Source organism: Rhincodon typus, chromosome 38, assembly GCF_021869965.1.
Source record: "Rhincodon typus isolate 14 chromosome 38, sRhiTyp1.1, whole genome shotgun sequence".
Lineage (NCBI taxonomy): Eukaryota > Metazoa > Chordata > Chondrichthyes > Orectolobiformes > Rhincodontidae > Rhincodon > Rhincodon typus.
Genome location: NC_063369.1, coordinates 2,970,100 through 2,992,875, shown reverse-complemented (window position 1 = coordinate 2,992,875; position 22,776 = coordinate 2,970,100). Strand labels below are relative to the sequence as shown.

General features: G+C 41.5%; 1 protein-coding gene across 1 annotated transcript in view; it reads right to left on the bottom strand.

Annotated features, from left to right (window-relative positions):
- Positions 1 to 22,776, bottom strand: part of LOC109912552 (voltage-dependent P/Q-type calcium channel subunit alpha-1A-like) — a 547,201-nt gene that overhangs the window by 353,736 nt on the left and 170,689 nt on the right. The window lies entirely within an intron of this gene.

Below are 22,776 nucleotides of genomic sequence, written 5' to 3'. Positions count from 1 at the left end.
TCATCAGAAATTTCTGATGAAGGGTCTAGGCCTGAAACGTCAGCCTTCCTGCTCCTATGATGCTGCTTGGCCTGCTGTGTTCATCCAGCTCTACACCTTGTTATCTCAGATTCTCCAGTTCCTACTATCTGCAGTTCCTACTATCTCTGATCATTTTTGAGCACTGGATTATCCCCATTGAAGATGCCTTTCGCACCTTCAAGCAGAAGCTTGTCTCATCATCTGTCTTTGGCATCTAGATTTTCAACTCCTTTTCATACTGATGCTGTCAAAGGTTTAAGGGCAAAAAAGAGTCCTTATCATTTATTCTAGTCAGAATCTCAAGCTGAATGAGAGGAACAGGGAGAATTACTCCAGTATGAAACTCAAACTGTTAGCTTTGAGGTGGGCTGTTCCAAGAAGTTCAGAGACTTGATCAGTGCAAAGTTTGACATGTTTAAAGTTAAATGTCTTGGAGTAAGAAAGGCCCAAAAGGCCACTGAACATGCACAGTTCCAATTCTCAATGCGGTACAGGTCAAGCAAAAGTAATGTAAATGCTGACATCCTTCGCCATTTATTTCAAAAGAAGATTTCAGGTAGCTTCAGCTAATTAATATGGGCATCATTACTGGATGGACCAACATCCACCAACTCAGTGCTAGTGTTTCAGAAGAGTCAGCGCATGATGTGTCAAGTAGAGTCAGATAGTTATACAGATTTTTGAATGGCCTGTGTGTTGCGAATCCATGGGGTGTATCCAGTGTGGGGAACACCCACCCTGAAAAATAGTGCAGTTGTCCTGCCAGAAAGCAGAAACTGAAGCAACAAATATCATCGATCAGACAACTTCTGAAGACCTGACAGACCCAGAGCTCAATACGTTTGATCTGCCCCAGAAACTGGACTCCTTAGAAGTACCAGAACAGTTAAGCAGCTGAAAAGGTATTCTCCAGCAAATGCTGGATCCTACCACAATGCTTACTATTTGCCCATATCAGTGATGCAGAAAAGATTGGTGCCACTAATGCGGGACACCAACATATCATTCTGGTATCACATTTGCAACCTCAAACGTGTAAAACATGTGGTTTGATAGAATCAACATTGATCATTGACTTGAAACATTTATTCTGTGTCTCTTCTCAAAGGCTGCCTGACCAATTGTGCATTTCTATGTTTTTGTTCTTATTTCAAACGTACAGCATCCATCCTGTTTTGCAAACTGTTGAAAAGAGCTCATTTCAATGTGTTGCCAATGACAGGATATAAAAAGTTAATAATTTTAACAAACACAAAACTTTTTCCCTTATGATCGAATCTCATCCCACCTCCCCCCAACCCCACCCCGGCTCTCACTTTTTTTAAAATGGTGTCAGGCTGTTGCTTGACTAGACTGTGGAACAGCTCCCTCAATTTTGACACAAGCCCCAAGATGTTTCATGACACTTTTCAGGGTCATCAGCAGTGTGTGTCATTGTTGCTTTGTAGAGGTTTCATCCAATTGAGTGACTTCCTATGTCATTCCAGAGGGCAGTTAAGAGTCAACCACTCTGCTATGGATTAAAGTCACATGTAGGGCAGACTAGGCAAGGAAGGCAGATTTTACTTCTCTCAAGGACATTTGTAAACCGGTTGGGTTATTACATCAATTGATGATGGTTTCATGGTTGCCAGTAGACAAGTTTTAATTCCTGATTTATTAACTGAACCTCATGGTCTACCATGGTTTAATTCAAGCCATGTCCCCAGAGTATTAATCTGGGTAAAAACCGAAAGAACTGCGGATGCTGTAAATCAGGAACAAAAACAGAAGTTGCTGGAAAAGCCCAGCAGGTCAGGCAGCATCTGTGAAGAAACAAATCAGAGTTAACGTTTCCAGTTGACCAAATGCCAAATAATCAAATAGCCCAGCTCAGCATCCGACATCGGCTAATGTTTCTGTTCTGGTTGCGTCAGCATCACAGATCAGCAACTGTATTCTGCCAATATTTATGAATGAAGAAGCAATGTGAAATGACCAGACAATCTGGTTTTTGTGATCATAATTGAAGAATAAGCATTGGCCAGGAAACAGGCAATGACTTCCCTGCTCTTCTTCAAAACAATGCCAAGAGATCTTTAACATGGGCACAAACTGGCCAATGGAACCTTGGTTTAAACTCTCTGAAAGACAGTAGCTCAAACAATCCAATGCTCCCTCTGTAGAAAATTATAGAGTCAGCCTTGATTTCTGTATTCAAGTCCTGGACTGGACTTGAAACCAGGATGAGTTAGAAGCGAATGTGCTACCATCTAAGCCACACGGTGTCACTAGGAAATAGATTTCAAAGCACATTGCAAATCAGCCATTTGAAACAGATACAATGGCAGAATAACCTGCCATTGCATCATTTGACAAATATAGCCAAGAGCAAGAACAGAACCACTCACATACTGAAGTAAAATGGTATTTTGCTGACAACACAGCTCAGTTACTGCATAATGTTAATTTTATTAAGAGGCAATCACCATGGCAATTGTATTCCCTGCTGCATCATGTTAATTTTAATAAGAGCTCACATTCATTTTGCCTCGGTTAAATAAAATATCCTTTTCACCCAATCAATAAACAGTTACCTGACCACAACAGAGACTGAAGCCTGTATTGGTGCAATAATAAAAACAAATAAAGTGTAAAAATTCAGCAGGTGTGAATTCAGCATTTGCGGAGGGAAACAGAATCAATATTTAATGATGAAAGATCATCGACTTGAAACACTTATCTTGTATCTCCTCACAGAGGCTGCCTGACCAGCTGAGTATTTCAATATTTTTGTTATTATTTCAGATTTCCAGCATCCATATTGTGTATTAGTGCAAACTGGTTGCTGAGAAGAGTTCGTCTCAAAGTGTGTGTGAACAACAGCACGGAAAAAGTTAACGGTTTTAACAAACACATGTAAAATAATGATACAGCACAGAAACAAATTATGGACAGTTTTGACAGTATTGTAGTAATTTCATGTTTATCAAGGGGAAAAATATATGATTATATGAGACGCAATGCTTTTGATCGTCAGGCATCAGCACCAAACATCCCAGATGAAGTACGTTGTGGTTTAAATGCATGGTAGAGCATCTTTAATTCTGTCTCAACATATTCTTCCACTTCATAAGACCATAAGATATAGAAGCAGAATTAGACCACTCAGCCCATCGAGTCTGCTCCACCATTCGATCATTGCTGATACGTTTCTCAAGCCCATGCTCCCACCTTCTCTCCCCATCCCTTGATTCCCAAATCAAGAACCTATCGATCTCTAACTAAAATACACTCAATGACTGGGCTCCCACAGCCTCTGTGGCAATGAGTACCACAGATTCATTACCCTCTGGCTGAAGAAATTCCCCCTCACCTCAGTTTTAAAAGGGTTGTCCCTTCACTCTAAGGCTGTGTCCTTGGGTCCTAGTCTCTCTTATTAGTGGAAGCATCTTCTCTATGTCCATTCTATCCACGCCTCTCAATATTCTGTGTTAATGAGATCTTCCACGAAGTACTTCCATCAAGTACAGACCCAGAGTCTTCAACCGCTCCTCATGTGACAAGCCCTTTATCCCTGGGACCATTCTTGTAGACATCCTCTGGACACGTTCCAACATCAGGACACCATTCCTTAGATGCGGGGCCTAAATCTGCTCACATTATTCCAAATGTCGTTTGACCAGAGGCTTATACAGCCTGAGAAGTACATCTTTGCTCTTGTATTCTAACCCTCTTAAAATGAATACTAACACTGCATTCAGCTGCCAACTGAACCTGCACGTTAACCTGATGAGAATCCTGAACCAGGACTCCCAAGTTACTTTGTGCTTCAGATTTCCGAAGCATTTCCCCACTTAGAAAATACTCCACACCTCTATTCTTCACACCAAAGTGCATAACCTCATACTTTCCCATATTGTATTTCACAATGCAGAGAAATAAACTTTCATGTTTTAAAAACAGTTCACATTACAGAAGAGGAAGTTCAGGAAGTCTAAGGGAATATAAAATTGGATAAATCGCCAGGACTTGATATATTGTATCCTGGAACATTGTGGGAAATAAGGGAGGAAATTACGAGACCCCTTGCAGAAATATTGCATGATCTATAACTACAAGTGAGGTGAGGAAATAACTCCAGAGGCTGGTATCCGTCATCCTTTGTTTACACACAGATTCCTTGACACTGATCCAGTTTCCTCAGAGCCAGCTTTAAGAGTGATCAGAACTTCTGACACTCCAGTTTATATCTGTCAGGTGGGACAGCCTGTTTGGAGCAGATTAACAGCCCCAATCAAGGAAATCATATTTTATGAGGTTCACCTAGGTGACCTCATTACAATCACTACATTCCTCCCCCTCTGAGTCCAAGGACATAGGCCAGTTCATTTTTTGTAGCTCCGCCTGGGGCATTTTAGCACCAGGTCAGGTTCCTCTAACTCTACCCCTGATATGGGCAACGCATAGTAGCTAGTCTCTTGCGCTCAGAGCATCTTGGGAGAAATTAATTCTCCTCTTCAAGTAGCAAAGGCATCGAGGTGGCGACATGCGCCAAATCCATCTCAGATTCCAAGGTATCTTCAATGTTTGACGCAGAGGGAGAACCGAAAGGCTCCGGAACAGTCGGAAAGGTAGTTGAGGAGCCCAGCACATTTTCTTCCACATAGTTTGAGTGTTTCCAGCTTTCATATAGTCCATGTGTTTGTTCAAGATCATTGCACCTATCTGAACTTTATGTGTCCCTGGACCTGACCTCACGCTGAACATGCCGCTTACCCAAACAGGGCCATTCTGTGGTTCCTTCACCAAACTTCATCCCCTTAAGTTAACGGTCTCTCTTGCTTAGCAGAATCTTCTCTCCAGCATTGGCATTCCTGATGCCATTTCACACTCCTACCCAAGGTCCAGGGAGATTTGATTTAACATAGTGCAGAGTCTTCTCTCCATTAGCAACTCTACTGGACATATCCCTGTAGTTGCATGAGGGGTGGTCCTATAGTCAAATAGGAACCAGGACAGTTTGGTATCTAGCGAACTTGCAGGCCGTTTCATTTGGACTGCTCTTTCTGCCAGACCATTGGGTGATGGATGGTATGGAACTGTCCTTATATGACAAACACCATTGGACTTCAGGAAATAACTCAAATTCCCTGCTGGTAAATGATGTGTGACCAACACTTCCAGGAGTCCATGTACTGCAAAAGATGCGTGCAGTTTTTCTATCACTATCCACGTGTTTGATGAATGGACTCTGTGCACATCCAGCCATTTTTGGGTGGGCAAGCACAATGACTAGGACCTGCATAGTTGACTTGTAAGCGAATCCGGGGTTTACCCGCCATTCCCATGAATCTGTTGGGGGGGTTGGGGGTTGCTGGCAGTAATTTTTGTCCTTGTTGGCACTTTGGGAACTGTCTCATCCGTGCAGCTACGTCTGCATCCAATCCTGGCCACCAAACATAACTTCTCGCCAACATCTTCATTTTGGAAACTCCTGGATGACCCTGGTGGAGTTCAGCCAGTATCTTTGCCCAAAACAATCACTCTTGCTTTCCGTAACAATATGCCATCCTCTACTGTGATCTGGTCTTTTCGGGTCCAAACACGTTTCAGTTCTCGTTGTGACGTCCCTTTGGTTCCCCATCACGACCAGCTGTTTCAGTTTTGCATCCAAAGTCTGACATTGTCAGCTGTGACTGGAGGGGTGTCGAGAACATTTAAAACCATTACGGACCCTTCCAGTGGCGGGACCACCAGTGGTATATCTGCCAGCAGAAGGTGGCTGAATGCATCCGCATTTGTTCCTTGGCGTCCTAGATGGTGTTCCAACTTGCAATTATATGCACTCAATATTAGAGCCCACTGATTAATTCGGCCCGAAGCTGTGGGTAGCACTGCTTTGACCTCTTTAAGTAGACCTAGTAGGGGTTTGTGGTCTGTTATTATTACAAATTTACGTCCATAAAGATATTGGTGGAACTTCCTGACTCTAAATACGGCTGCCAAATCTTCCTTCTCTATCAGGGTGTCTTTACACTCTGCATTAGCCAAAGACCTCAATAAATAGACTATTAGGCATTCCTCTCCATTGGACCACCTATGAGCTAATACTACCCCATGCTGTACGGGGAGGCATTGCATGTCAATACCAGATCTTGCTTGGGATCATAGTATGCCAACACTTCACAAGATGATGGCTGTTTATTCAACAGGGAAAAGTGGTTTACCATTTGTTCAATATCCTCACAAAGGCGAACCAACCCGTTGGGCTTCACAATCGGTACATCTGGTGCTGCCCATTCCACAAACTGGACAGGTTTAATGATTCCTTCGCTTGCTAGCCTTATGATATCTGCCTCTACTTTTGCCTCTAAGGCAAATTGCACTGGGTGGGCCTTGCAGAATCATGGAATTGTTTCCTGATCATTATGCAAGGTGCCCTTGGCTCCTTTGATAGTCCCTAGACCTTCCTGAAAATCCTCCAGGTATATAATTAGGACTTCACTCAGACAGCCATTTTCTAATCAAGAAATGTTGAGCCAATCTAGGTTCAACTTCCTGAAACAATTTCACCCCATCAAGTTTGGGCCCAAGTCTTCTACTACAATCAGTAGTAACTGAACCAACTGCTTCTCATAAAAGGCCAGAACTGAAGCTGTACCATTAATCTGTAAAGGCTCCCCAGTATAGGTTCTCAGTCTAGCTGACGTCTTGTGCAAACGTAAGGGTTAGAGTCCAGAGCAAATTTTGTTAAACACAGGTTCTGTGCCATTTTCAACCTTCAGGTGACCATTTAACCAGACATTTATTTTGATTGGCTTGGATTTGGGATTTACGAAGCAATTTAACTGTTCCAAACCAGCTGCAGGTGGACTTTCCAGAGGGTACACTCTCCTGGGTGCTGGCCTATGAGTTCTCTTACTCAGTTTAGGTCTAGTGGGACTCTTTGCTGTCTTGTGTCCGCATTCTGGCAGCGACTATAATGGCTTGCCAGCCTGAATCCTGAAGAAAATTTTAACAGTTTGGCCAAGGCTTGGTTTCGTTTTGAAGTTTTACCGTTGACAGACCTACAGTCCCTCTGTTTAGGGAATGTCCTGAGTGAGGCTATGCAATTGTCTGCACTCAAGTTAGTGTTCTCCAAGCTCAGTCAGACTGGTGAGGTGCAGCAATTCATATGCTCCACTTGTTGAATTTCCCAATGACAAAGCCAGTAGTAGTGCCTGTTTGATGTTCAGTTGGGCTTCAGCTAGCAGGCGCTTTTGCAATGGTTCCATTATTAATCCCACCTATAAACAGTTTTTCAGCATCTCATTAAAGGTTAAACCAAGTCACATGCCTCTGCCAAAAATCCAGCTACGGGTTCTCAATAGCATCTCAGAATTAGAGGAGGCTTGGGGTTGTAATATTCCTTAACTAAATCCATCAACTCACGAAAGATTTTAGTATCTTGTGCCTCAGGGAAAGTTAGGTTCCTAATAACTGAAAACGCTGAGGATCCAGAAGCTGTCAGGAGGATTACTTGTTGCTTTTCATCTGTCCCAATGTCATTTGCCCAGAAAAAAAAAACACATTCTTTCCACATACTGGGCCCAGTCTTTGACAGCAGGATTGAACAAGTCAAGCTTCCCAAATAAAGGCATGATGCCAGAAATGCTTAGCTCAACTCAAAGACAACTTTTGTAAGCGAGTTTCTTCAGGAGCGTGTTTTTCTCTTGTTGCCATTGAAATAACATCACAGAGGCTAATATCCCATCACCAAGTCATCCTTTATATACACGTGAAGAGGCCTTGACACCAATACAGCTAGCTCAGAGCTAGTTCTCTCACAATAAACAGAACCTTTGATACTCCTGTTTATATCGGTCAGCCAGGACTCCCTGATTGGACCAGATTAACTAAGCTCCAATCAAGGTACTCATATTCTATGAGGTTCACCTGGCTGACCTCGCTAAAATCACTTGCACAGAACAGAGACAGCTTCAGAGGAGCTATTTCTCCAATCAAAGGGTGTTTCTCGCCCAATATTTGCTGCTGACAGCCTCGCTGTGAGCTGAGCAGCAGCAACTGCAGGAGTGATCAGAGGAACAGCGAGCAGGGGAGTGTGCTGTTGCCTTCAGGAAGATATTTTTCCTGATGCTGCAACACTGATGTTACCTCCCCTTACAGAGTAATAGGGTATGGAATGGGGATCAGTTACTCTGCAGGCAAGGCTGGGGGTGCAGGAGTCTGCAAGCAAGGCTAGGGGTGCACGAAAAGTAGCCGCATGAACAAAAATCTTGAAAAAAATCTATTTTGACTTCCGCTGTACAAGTGCTGTATCAGGTTAAAATAAAGCGACACAGTGGCCCAGTGGTTAGCACTGCTGTCTCACAGTGCCAGGGACCCGGGTTCGATTCCATCCTCGGGTGACTGTCTGTGTGGAGTTTGCACATTCTCCCTGAGTCTGCGTGGGTTTCCTCCCACAGTCCAAAGATGTGCAGGTTAGGTGGATTGGCCATGCTAAATTGCTCGTAGTGTTTAGGTGGGTTATAAGGGGATGGGTCTGGGTGGGATGTTCCAAGGGTCGGTGTGGACTTGTTGGGCCAAAGGGCCTGTTTCCACACTGTAGGGATTCTATGAAAGTCTTACTCTTTCCATGGTTTTAAATTATGTTCAATTAACCTATCTAGACACGCTATGACACACGTTCACGACAGGTGGGACTTGAAAAAGGTCTTGGTTCATTAATATGAATATTTCCACTGTGCCACAATAGCCCCCAGGCATGCGCTTGTCTGGAAACAGACTATTAAGTTTTCTTTGAACCAATCTGTTCAGACATGTTTTGACACATCTCTATAGCAAGCAGGACTTGAATCTAGACTTTCTGGGCCAGAGAAGGGACACTATCGTGTGCCAAAGACTTAAGTCTGTTGCTATGGCTTAAGTCAACTACATAATTATAGGACTTCCAAAGTTAGCTTGCCTTCTTTCACAACATTAATCCACGATTTTACCTTGACACAAATTCAGTGCCAATTAGAGTTAAATTAGACACAATGCTGCAGTCACGAAGAACTGGAATTTGGCAAGCAGGAAGTCAATATTTTCATGCCATAATTTTGTGTCAGATTTAACCTTGTACTGGAAAGAAGTATCTAACCCATCACATCATCAATTCCCTGGTAAATGCTTTATACATAGGAAAAAATAATGATAACTGATAAGAACAACACATTCTTCTCAAGCCCATACACACAGCTCAAGTTCCTTGTCCCTAGATAAACAATGAGAATACTTCTGAGGATGTGAAACTTCAGATAGACTGGAGAAGTTGGAACTGTTTGTCTTGGAGAAAAGGCGGCTGAAAAGAGATTCAAAATCATGAAGGAACTGAACAAAGTAGACAGGGTAAAACTGTACACATCAGTGGGAAGGTCAAAAACAGAAGGGTACAGTCTTATTGCCATTGGTGACATTAGGGAAAACATTTTCATGCAGCATGCAATTAGAATCTAGACTGCACATCCAAGAGTGTGGTGGAGGTAGGGTTAATCAAGGCGTTCTACTCAAAATTGCATTGCTATCCTGAAAAGGAAGAATACGCAGGAGATGTGACACAAGACTAATTGCTCCTTCAGAAAGTTATCTCTGGCATAACATGCAGAATGACTCCTTCGGTGTTGTAACCATCCCATGATCCATTATGTAGCTTCGCTAAGGTCTTAACAACTTTTGTTCCTGAAGTGTTGTGTCTAGAGTTGTACACAATACTCCAGCTGAGGCTAACCAGTGATTTACAAACGTTTGTCATAATTTCATTGCTTTTGTACTATATGCCTCTTTTTATAAAGCCATGGATTCTGTAATACCTTTTAATAATCTTACAACAAGTTGATCTGCAAAAACATTATCCATGTGAACCCCCAGGTGTCTCTGTTCCTGCACTCTCTTTAAATGGCTAACATCTATTCTATATCAAAAACATGGGATGCATTTCAGGAGACAAAAATTAATTTTTTGAATAAGAGCAGTTATTTCCTGTTGAATTTCCTGGCCAGAAAATTATCATCTGCTAGTTTGTTTATCAGCAGCAATTAACCACCAAATAGTCCTAGCAGTGAGTAGTGCCACTGGAGGTTCACTAGTACCTATAAGAGAAAGATAGTTTTTGAAGATTATTTTCAATGGACCAACAAAAGTACCAATACCAAGTTGGTGGATTGTCAACAACAGGCAGTAGTTAAAGTAATGTTGAACATGTTTGAAATGACATGAGCAACAAATGAACAGAAATCAAAATATAAAATCCATTTAAACTTTGGGTATGGATAAGACAAGTAGTCTTTTATCCACATGACACTGTATAACATTTTTATGTAAGGATGCAAGACAATGATTTGATTTGATTTATTTTAGTTTCTTTATTCATTCACAGGATGAGGGCATCACTGGCTAGGCAGCATTTATTGCCTATCCCTAATTACCCAGAGGGCAGTTCAGAGTCAACCACATTGCTGTGGATCTGCAGTCACATGTAGGCCAGACCAGGTAAGGATGGCAGTTTCCTTCCCTAAAGGACATTAGTGAACCAGATGGGTTTTTCCCAACAATTGACAATGGATTCACAGTCATAATTAATTCCAGATATTTATTGAATTCAAATTCCACCTTCTGCCATTCCAGGATTCGAACCCGGGTCCCCAGAACATTATCTGGGTCTCTGGATTAACAGTCCAACAACAATACCATTAGGCCATCACCTCCCAACATTAGGCCATTGCCTCCCTTCCTGTCAGGTGTGCTGAGGTACAGTGAAAAGTGTTGTCTTAGGTGCTTTACAGACAGATCATACTATAAAGTGCATCAGGGTAACAGGATAGAGTGCAGGATACAATGCTACAGTTGCTGAGAAGGTGCAGAGAGAGATCAACATTAGCATTAAAGAGGTCCATTTAAAAGTCTGATAACAGCGGGTAAGAAGCTGCGCTTGGATCTATTCATACATATATACAAACTTTTATACTTTCTCCTTGTTGGAAGGAGGTGGAAGAGAGAATAACTGGGATGGAAGGGGTCTTTGATTATATTGGTTGTTTTCCCAATGCAGTGGGAAGTACAGATGAAGTCAATGAATGGGAGTTCTGAGGAAGGATCACCAGACCCGAAACATTAACTCTGATTTTTTCTTCACAGATGCTGCCAGACCTGCTGCGCTTCCAGCAACTTCTGTTTTTGTTCAATGAATGGGAGGCTGCTTTGCGTAATGGACTGGGCTGTGTTCACAACTCTATGTATTTCTTTCAGTCTTGGGAAGAGCAATTGCCATACCATGCTGTGATGCATTCCGATAGGATGCTTTCTATGGTGCATCAATAAAAATTTGTAAGAGTCTTTATGGGTATGCTGAATTTTCTTAGCCTCTTGAAGAAGTACAGGCATTGCCATGCTTTCTTGACCATAGTGTCAACGTGGGTGGACTAGGATAGATTGTTGGTGATTGTCACTCCCAGGAACTTGACCATCTCCACCTCAGCACCATTGATGCAGATAGGGGTGTGTCCTCACGCTGCAATGACCAGCTCCATCGTTATTGGAGAGATTGTTGTTTTTACACCATGCCGCTAAGCACTCAATCTCTTTCCTATATTCTGTTTCATTATTGGTTGAGATCCAAACTGCAATGATGGTGTCATCAGCAAACTTGTAAATGCTGTTGGAGCAGAATTTGGCCACACAGTTGTGTGCGTATAAGGGGTTTGGTACGCAGCTAAGCACACAACCTTGTGGGGCACCAGTGTTAAGGATTATCGTGGAGGAGGTGTTGTCGCCTATCCTTACTGACGGCGGTCTGTTGGTCAGGAAGTTGAGAATCCAGTCACAGAGAGGGTGTGGACGCCTAGGTCCAGAGTTTGGAGATGAGTTTGTCTGGAACTATAGTGTTGAAAGCAGAGCTGTAGACAATAGGTAGGAACCTGATGTGAGTATCCTTGTTATCTAGAAGTTACAGGGGTGAGTGTAGGGCCAGTGGATTGGCATCTGCCGTGGACCTGTTGCACCGGTTGGCGAATTGCAAGGGATTAAGGCAATCTGGGAGGGTTGAGTTGATGTGAGCCATGACCAACCTTTCAAAGCAATTCATAATTATGGATGTCAGAGCAACCAGGCGGTAGTCAGTGAGGCATGCTGCATGGTTTTGATTTGGCACTGGGATGATGGTGGTGGTCTTCTTGAAGCAGGTGAGGATTATAGTAAGGAGAGGTTGAGGATGTCTGCAAATACTCCTGTCAGCTGGTCCCCACAGGATCTGAATGCATTGGTGGGCGCTCCAACTGGGCCGGTCCCTTTCCAGGGGTTCACCCTTAAGAAGGCCAATCTAACATTGCAGCAGTGACTAAGGGTACAGTTGCATCCAAGACTGATGGGACAGGTGATATTGTTGCACTGACCTTCTGTTCAAAGCGAGCACAGCGTGCATTGAACTGATTGGGTAGGGGTGTACTGTTACCCACAATTCTGTTTGACTTTGTTTTGTAGTGAACAATGTTACAAATGTAGTGTAAAATTCATGTGTATTTTAGTATCTATTTACAGTATACATCAACAAGTTTCAATGCTTGTGACAAGCTATAAAAAGTAACAGTACAAAGATTTATATTCTTTTGGCTTCAACACAAGATCTATCAACTCCTCAGATTGTATATGCACTGCAGTACACCTACAAAGAAGTCTATACAATAGCACTGCAATTCTAATCCTCTCCCTTAGGCAGTTTAGTGTGTAACTTTTTGAACAGCATACAACTGGTTTGCACTCACAGAGTGTTCCATATTCCACTATCACTGTCACATCTGCATCTGTCTGTAAACTTTTCCTAGCTTGCTCTAATAGTCCCACTCAAATCATGGTACATCTCCTTGAGTGCTAGCTTTCCACCATTGTCTAGTTCCAGCTCTATGTATTTGAGGTTGTTTAGTTGTTAGTAGAACCCAATCCTATTGTTATCTGACATGCACATGTTTCAATCAGGAGCATCAAGATCCCTGGATGTTTTGACTTCTCACTACCTTCAGGCAACATGTCTAATTAATTCCAACTTACCTGTCTTTGCTATTCATCGACCTTGGGCCATTCATGATCTTGAGACACCAGGCTTTAATATATTACACATACTTATTATCAAGATCATAAATCACCTAAAAAATACTGCTTGTTTGTCTCCTCTCTCCTCCCCAGCCCGAAGTATTCAAAGTAATATGAATACATAGATAGAGAGATAAAACTTCAGTTCTAGCAGAAATTGAAATGGTTCTTTCTCGCTATGAGAATAACACTTTACATTGACCTTTAATTTTTTCAAGTTATAAAACTCTGCATCTTGGGTCAGACTTCTTAAATAAATTTTATATATGATTAATGATTTCAAAGCTTTCTCATGTATGTATTCTTGAAACCAATGGAATCATGCCACTGGATATTTTCTTATTCACACCATCTTGACAGCAATGGACCATATCCTTGGCAACTAGCCACTGCTCATTCATAACTGTTACCACGACAATAGGCCATAACTCATTCATAAGGGTTACTATGGCAATGGACATATGCTCATTCGTATAATCTTCATAGCAACAAACTGATGCTCAACAATCACGTCACTATGATAATATGCTCACAATCAGTGTAAATGCATAATGCGTTGAGTGGGGAGAAAGAGAAGAAAGAAGTCACTTTGATTTATTCTGCTGTATATAAGGAATGATCTCTGGATAATTGTGAAACAGACATGCATCTGCTGACTGTTTGTATACCAATGAGCATTGTAGTAACTGGTAAATCCATGGTAGATTGTGAAAGGTACGTCTTCTCTTTTCACTGCAGGTTTGTACACTTATTCTAGATTTCTATATTGAGATTATTCCTTTTTCAATTTAAGATGTCAGCATATCAAACTCAAAAGTTACTGTTTTGAATGACACAGCTTAAGGTTATTGGCACTCTTAGAATTTGATTATTTAGTAATTGAAGTGATGCTCCAAACTAAATCTGGAGCAAAGTTGAATATTACTTATTCTTCCAGCTGGTCCAGCTCTGCTTCACTGATGTCAGGTCACACTCAGATCGCAGATTTAGGTTGCATCTAGCTAATAAATGGGTGACAAGTGAAACTGATTTACATCAACATTATAATTCTACTGTAAATGCAATACTCCATTCAGACTATTGTCCACAAAGTTGGAGAATAGTTGTCAGGTTTAGGTTCATAATGGGATTGATCCATTCTTCCTGCCTTTAGACATTCTGATTACTTGAAAGCTCCCCTTTCAAGCTTTCTAATTTGAAATTTATTGTGCATCCCAAAATATAGTCCATGTGTTCCTCATAATGCTGAATCTTGACAGAAAACAAGATCTGAAGAGCAGTCTCTCAGCTTCACAGGTCCCACCTTACCTAAATAAGCACTAGTCCAGATATGCTCACTGGTAATGTATACAACAAAATGAATCACACAGTGCGAGTAAGCATGAGAATCTGGAAGAGAAACACATCCTTTCCCGTTAAGAACAGTAATAACTTTCTAGGCTGAGAAGCAGGAACAGAGTCTTTAGAAAACATAGGTCTCGTATTCAAACAGTGGAAACAATCTCCTCTTGTGCATTTTAGATGGTGCATAGGGTGAAAGGTTTCACAAATTATATCTGCACACTATGAAGAACATAATGATGAGCACTGGCAGTTTTCTAGGAGATAACAACCAGTACTACCAATCCAGAATATAATTTCTTGACACTTTTAAACTGCAGGAGTTGGCTGCACCTTAAAAGTGTCAAGAAATTGTGTTCTGGATTGGTAGCACTAATTGTTGTAAAGAAAATCAGGTTATAAATGCTAGAAATGGAGACAATCTTTATGCACTTTATAAGCATTTGTTTACAGCCATAAAATTTGCAAACTTGCAACTAATCCCACTACCATCGTTTAAGTATTTTCTATTCAGAAAAATACATGTAAATCCCCAGTTAATGCCCACAATCTACATACAATTGAACAAAATTAGTATAAAACTAACAATGGCAGCTTCCAGAAATGACCCTAAAAACACGCTAGAAAAGGCTTTAGGAAATAATAGCCTGCTTTCATGCATGAGCTAATGCTGAATGCTTTGGATCTTTAATGAATGACTGTGGATAATAATATCACCGTTCATAGTCTTAAATGACTTTAAATGTTGACACAGGATGGAGCACGTGGCCTGGGCCTCCCGGTAGACATTCAACCTTCAAGTAATAAAACACCAAAGCAGTTCCTTACAAGGATACCACTGAACAAAAAGTCCACTAGAGCTCCATTAGTATATTTTTACTCATAACCACGGTCTTGGCAGTGAGGCCGCTTGGAAATGAAAAGTTAGACTCAAGCACTGCAAGAAAAGTAGTAGTTGTAGTAGTGATAATGGTGCAATACAGCAAAATGAAGGGACACGACGAAATAAATATATAAATACTTGATAATTCCGTGCATTTGGTGCATCATCAGAATTAAAGGCTCATATTATCTTTCCTACACAGCGATTCATGTTTTGGAAATTTCCTCTTTCTGAGACATGTCAGTGGCATCACAGAACTAGTCATAGTCATCTGAAAAAAAGACAAGCATTATTTGGGACACTTTTGATTTCTGTTGATGGGGGTTTATTACTTCTAGTAGAAAGATTTGCTGACCATTCCTCACCTGGTAGCGTGTGCACCAGTTTCTCTCTCCTGAGCATCTACTTCTTGATCAAGAAATTAGTCTCCAGCCCTTTCTTCCTGTTTTCTTTCTGTGCTTGGAAGGCCCAATCCCTTTGTAATATGGCCAAATTATGAAGGATACAGCAATTCCTGAACCCTTATGAATGATACTACAGGGTGCCTTAACTGATCCAGACAATGGAAAGGGCTCTCAAAAATACCAAGCATCTTTCTTTCATAAGTGGGATGTGGTTCACTGGATAGGCCTCCATTTATTGCCAATCCTATTACCCTAAAGAAGGTAGTGCTGAGCTGCCTTCTTGAACTACTGCAGTCCTTAGGTTGCTCAAGTACTATTCAAGCAATACTCTTTTGGCCTTTGTAAAATGACAAAAATCAGTTCTTGCCCTGAAGTGAATATGCTGTCCACTGTCTGTTTGCCCTGGCTGAACAATACAGCAGCTTCAGTTTACCCAAGAATAAAATAATCATGATTGCTTAAGTTGGTAAAGTACACTAACACTTAGAATATGATCATTTCCAGCACATTTGGTAAATTAAACTGCATATGAAATTATTATCCTTTTCAGGTATAGCCTTAATAGCCACACCACTGACATGAATATCACCCTAAACTTGAGAAAATCGAGCCATACGAAAGAAATCGCTTGAGGCAAGAATGCTGAAATTTGTAAGCAGCAATGTTTCAAAATGTCCCTTTTAACTGAATTTTAACATTTTGAAAAGGGGGATGGTGGAGTCATGATAAATAACCCCAGTGTGGACACAGTCCGGTAATCAGGTTGCCATGGGGAGAAAGAATCAAACAGAAAACTATTGACATGTCCAGCTTCAATTTTAACACCTTTTCACATCACACTCAGAAAAAGGTCAGCTGCTGTTTGAGATACAGAGCCAAAGGGTTTGGGGGAGCCAGTGAACTGTTATGTACTAACAACCGGAGGAGTTTGATTTCCATGAAAATTGAAGGGAATAAACCAGGTGAACTCTTGAAGATATAGGAAATGGCAAGTTACTATGGTGCATCCTGTTGTTAATATTCAGATCTGGAAAACTAAAGCAGCAGAATGATTATTGAAGGACTCTGGAAGTTTTGACCTGTCCTGGTGGGGAGAAATGATCCTGCTAGGTTGGTGGGAGTGGTCATGGCAATGGTTCTTATTATGTTATTGATGTCTACAGGGATTGTTAGACTTGGCAGCCCTCCTTTTTGTTTTGCTAAGTCACAAAGATGTCTGAACACAACATTCTTTTCCTGTGTAATGCATCATTAGAATGTTTATTGGTCAACTATGATTAATGACACTAGAAACTATGTAAAAACATATAGATGTACAATAATTTAGTGTTGCTTCACATGCACTGACAAGCCTATTATTCTGGTGGAAAATTACTACGGGTCTGGTTCCTAGATGACATATCTCAGTTGGCCAGAGACTTTCAGTCTTCTCAGGCACTGTTTATAAGAAAAACTCAGGCAGATCCTTCTGTCGGCAGACTTTATGGCACGACTACCCATAGATTGCAAGGTTCTGATTACAAGGTGTTGCAATCTCCTGGCTTCCATCCCTTTTTCCACGTCCCTGTTGTAAGCAACAACTTTGTGAAAAGACAGTACTTTAATTTAGTGAAACATCAATATTTTGTTTTATTTCAATAAAATCCAAACAATTTTTTGTGAAACTTGACAAGGTTCCGAAAAGATTTACAAGGATGTTGCCAGGGTTGGAGGGTCTGAGCTACAGGGAGAGGCTGAATAGGCTGGAGATATTTTCCCTGGAGCGTCAGAGACTGAGGGGTGACCTAATAGAGGTTTATAAAGTCATGAGGGGCATGGATAGGGTGAATAGACAAGGTCTTTTCCCTGGAGTGGGGGAGTCAAAAACAAGAGGACATAGGTTTAAGGTGAGAAGCAAAATATTTAAAAGGGAAGTAAGAGGCAACATATTCACGCAGAGGATGGCATGTGTATGGAATGAGCTGCCAGAGGAAATGGTGGAGGCTGGTACAATTACAACATTCAAAAGGGATCTGGATGGGTACATGAATAGAAAGGGTTTAAAGGGATATGGGCCAAATGCTGGCAAATGGGACTAGATTTATCGAGGATACCTGGACGGAATGGATGAGCTAGACTGAAAGATCTGTCTCCTTGCTGTATATCTCTATGCCTCTGTAACTGTCACCATATCTGGGTTCACATAGATGACGAGGAGGTGGTTGAGATTTACGACGGCAGACTTTTCCCCTCCTGAGAAATGGCAGGAAACATGGGAGGAAAAGGCAGATAATGGGGCAGGTTGACACGAGGGAGATACCCACCTTCTTCACACAACATCACAAACTAAGTTCGGGATGAGAAGGTTAATGGCAGACCTTGCTGCACTGCCACTACTAATTAAGTCCCTTAATTGGTCAATTTACTCAACCAACAGGACAAGAAACAGTTTCCCTACCCAACTGTAATCTATGTGTGGGTTGACTATCAGTTTGTGTGGTTGGGTGGGTGGAGTGCCTCTTGATCTGTGCTCATTAGTGCGAGAGCGAGAGAATGGATGTGGGGCAGAGTTGTAAGTTTTGAAAGCCATCTCCCTTGTCCTCACTTCAGACACATCTCATCTCCCTCTCTGTGACCCCCGAAAACTCACCCACACCTTCAAATAATTATTACCATCTTGGTGCCAAACCTGTCTCTGGGGATCTAGGAAATTATGTCCCAGCATCTGTGGCTTCCTCTGTGGCACTCCTATGTTCTCAATATTTCAACCTTTGATTGGACGGAATCCAAAAATGGAAAATTTCACCCTTCGTGTCAGTCAGGATGTGGGCAGTAATTGTGATGAGGTCAAGTTTACAGCGGGTGAAAGAGGATGGAAGAGCAGTGTCTACCTAGTAACTCAGAAAAATTGCCTGCATAATTCAGCCAAATATTAAGATGAGGACCAGTAGGTTAGATCGAGGTCATGGGAGGGAAGTTACTCTATTTCATTTTTGGACTGAAGGGCAGGATCTGCTTGAAGTGTCAAAGATCTCATAACTTGGCTAGACAGCAGTGAAATACGCACCCAAATCACAATTCAACGGTATGGCTACCAGCGTATCTTCCCCTGGACTCAAGTGCGCAAGGCAGAGGTCCCACCTAGTGAGATCTGCTGGCCAGAGGTCATGACTTTTTTTTAATTCATTCACAGGGTTGTTGGCTTCACTGGCTAGGCTAGTATTCATTGCCCATCCCTAGCTGAGAGTCAACAACATTGCTGTGGGTCAGGAGGTACATGTAGACCAGACCAGATAAAGACTCTTTTCTCTAAAGGTCATTAATGAAGTAGATTAATTTTTTTCCCGACAATCGACGTTGGTTTAATAGTCATCATCAGACTCTCAATTCCAGATTTTTTTCTATCAATTGCAAATTCCATCATCTGCCATGGTGGGATTCAAACCTGGGTTCCCAGAATATTATCTGGGCCTTTGGATTAATATTCCAGTGGTAATACCAGTAGGCCACTGCATCCCCAACAAGTACACCATTTACCTTCCTGTTCCAGAGTCCCAGGATCTCTGAAGGTCCAGAGGCTTCTCCAGTTGTGGTTGCAAGGAGAGGAGGGCAGTGGCATGGCTCCCAGTTGACAAATCTCTGCCCAATGGCCAGGCCTTTGATCAGGCTACCCACAGAGAAGCAACTGTCGTCCATGGTAATGGGTGAAAAGGTCAACCATAGGCCTTCCTGGCCAGGATTTAATTCTGACGTGGGGGGACGGTGGTGCAATGTAATAAAACTCCCCCTTCACCTCCAAATAAATTCCATTCCCATGTTTTAGCTGGCTGCAGAAAGCCAATTTACTTTTAATTTAATCAAATGGCCTTTCGACTGCCCAAATACAGTGGCTCCAGCAAGGGAAATACAGGCCTCATTGTCAGTAGCTCGCAATGCTGAAATAATCAGATCCACTTAAGCACATTAGGGAAACAGGAGATAATTAAAAACACGTTAGCAGGTAAACATGGTACGCTTGTATTCAAAATGAAACTAAATGTAACCAATGGCACACAGCCTTGCTGGTGTTGGCAATTTTTATAAACATGCCATTTAATTTGTTTTCTTTTCCTATAGACTGGCACACAAACACGCGTTCTTATTAATTATTTATGGAAACCTGCTTATCTGAGTTTGTGCCAATTGTGAGAGAAAACCACAACCAACTGGAAGCACTGGTTTCTGATGGTAATTGTAACAAGATTTCTTTGAATTTTTTTTTATTTTTCAACCTGACGTTTAGTTTGGATTCCACAAGGGCCATTCAGTTCCTGACCTCGTTAAAGTCTTGATTAAAAGATGGGCAAAAGAGTTGAACTCCAAAGGTGATATGCAAATGACTGCCTCATTAATGCCTCATTTGACTGTGGCATCAAGGAGCCCAAGCAAAATTGTTCTGAGGAAGGGTCACTGGACCCGAAACATTAACCCTGATTTTTTCTTCACAGATGCTGCCAGACCTGCTGAGCTTTTCCAGCAACTTCTGTTTTTGCTCCAGTTTTACAGCATCCACAGTTCTTTCGGTTTTTACTTTGCCCTAGCAAAATGACTGTCAGTGGAAATTGAGGGAAAACTCTCTGCTAGTTGGAGTCATACCTAATATAAAGAAATGTGTTATGGTTGTTAGGAATTAATCACCTTAGCTCAAATGCATCATTGCAGCACTAACTTGTCACAGGCATTGTATAGTACGTTGGGACCATCCTTTCTAGCTTGAACGTGGTGGCCAACACCATGCAAAGACTTGTTAAAAAAAAAAAATCCATGATGCAGCATTGTATGGCTAATGATGCAGTTTCCATTTCATCTCAAGCAGCAGCCACCCAGTACCTAGGCGTTGCGGTCCAGTTCAGCTTTCCAGCTATCTCGACTGTGGAGTGATCTCCCAGTAGTCCAGCAACCTGTCCTCCATGAGAATTGTTGAACAGAAAACATATTGGATATTATCATCTATAATGGTCTGGCCAGGAAGCCTGAGGCCTTATGAAAGTAGAAAACAGCCTGATATATTAATTAAGGGTTAATTGGGTGAGAACTGGGTATATAAATATGGGGAGTAATTAATCAATCTATGGTGTATAAACTAGAAATAAAACTCTAACTAGAAACATACACAACTAGACTCTGTCTAAGCAGCATCTTAATCTCTGGTATTTAATGATGGTGTCACTATGGCTCCAAAATTCATGCAACAACTGTCCTCTCTCCATAACATAACATTTATCCTCTTACACCCGCCAAAGTACGTGCAATGACCGTCCTCTTACCCCTGCCATTACACTAGTGGCCCTGTTCTTGTCTAATCCTGGCCCAAGTCTGCCTAGACCACCTCCATTCATGCAAACATGGTGGAGTATGAAGCCAGGCCTATTTGGCCCAGAGCGGTTTATGGTTATCCTTAAAAGGACATTTATAAGCAAAAGGTCTGGTTTTATTTATAGGTTTATAATGGCATGTTTATTTTGTGGTGACTTTTATTTTTGCATTGTTACCAAGAGTTCAACAACAAAAGAAAGGTATGGTAAGGGTTCTGGTGAATGATCATCCTTTCAAAGTATTAGTTATACTTTTCACTTGATTTTTGAACCTTTTTTTGTTTTTATATCAGATTTAGAGCATCTGCAGTACTTTGCTTTAATGAAGAGTTGGATTGTTGGTGACTGAGGAATTAGAATTGGGATTGAGATTACTCGTATTGCGCTCAGATGAGTTCACCATAGACATCCCAAGAAAAGACAAAATTTCATTTCCTTTTCTTCTTTCTCCCTAAAAGCTACTAGGCCTCCTAATCATCTTTCTATTCCAAAATTCTCAGCTCGTCACCATATAGCTGGTGGTAAGTGCTATCCATTCATGGTGACAAGATTATGCCACACAGACCAGAACATTACAAATCTAAGCCCAATCTACTGATTTCTGAAGGGCTCCTCCACACAGCAAAAACATTATTACAGCACACCAAAGATGGTTCCATCATGGTACTTGTGGTAGGAATGTTTTTATCCTCTGCACATTTCATAGGTGTGTGGGCTAGGCAGCAGGTATTAGTCCTGCTGTTAGCAGACAGCTTTCTCACCCTTGTGCCAACTTTTGGTTTGCCCTGGTGGCTTGAATGTTGGTGGCATAATGGATTGCTGCAGAATGAAGGAATCACGACTGTAGCCAGAATATCTCACATTATCTTGTATAATTGGCTGGCTTTACTCAGATTCCACTGCTTTGAGGGAGTGGAATTCCTTTCGATTATGCTACATGAAAAGCTTGAAACTCACATGAAACTGACAGTTCTCTCTGCTTGTCTTCAGTTAAAGCAATTAAGTTAGCTTTCATTGAAATGTGTGCCCTAAATATCTTCATCATGCAAAGATAGATTGCAAATTGTGAGACATTAAAAATACCCATACAAATAGCAGAGGTGGGGACAGCAAGTGCGTGGAAAGTGTTGCTGTCCTTGCTGTGCTTCATGCGTATTTATTTATGGTTAAGAAAGGATGTTAGCCAAAGTATTAAGCTTCAAAATAGTATTGCAAATTGACTGAAGTGTTGATATGACTACTTTGCATATTCCTGGTGTATGTTACATGCAAACACCATCGATATGGCATCTGGTATTATTCACTTGCAACATGCACATTCCTTGGATTTCATTTTAAGCAATAGGGTCCCTAATAGTACCCAAAACTGGAGGTAAAATGCCCAATTTCTCACCCTTGAAATTTTGTAGACCTAAATTCTGACACAATTTTATTGAAACCAGCACAGCAACATCTATTTGCTGCCTCAGTATACCATATCCTTTATAGCCACAGCATCCAAATCACTGAGCACACTATTTCATAGGCTGCCTCAATTTCCTTTGCAACAAGAGTACAATGGATTTTTTCCAAAATAAATTCTGCAGTGACTCTGACAAAATGAATTGCCATCAAGGAGCTTTGTCTACACTGTGCTTAGCCAGCATGAGGTAATTCAGCTGATGTAGAAAGACACCCATCGTTGTCAGAC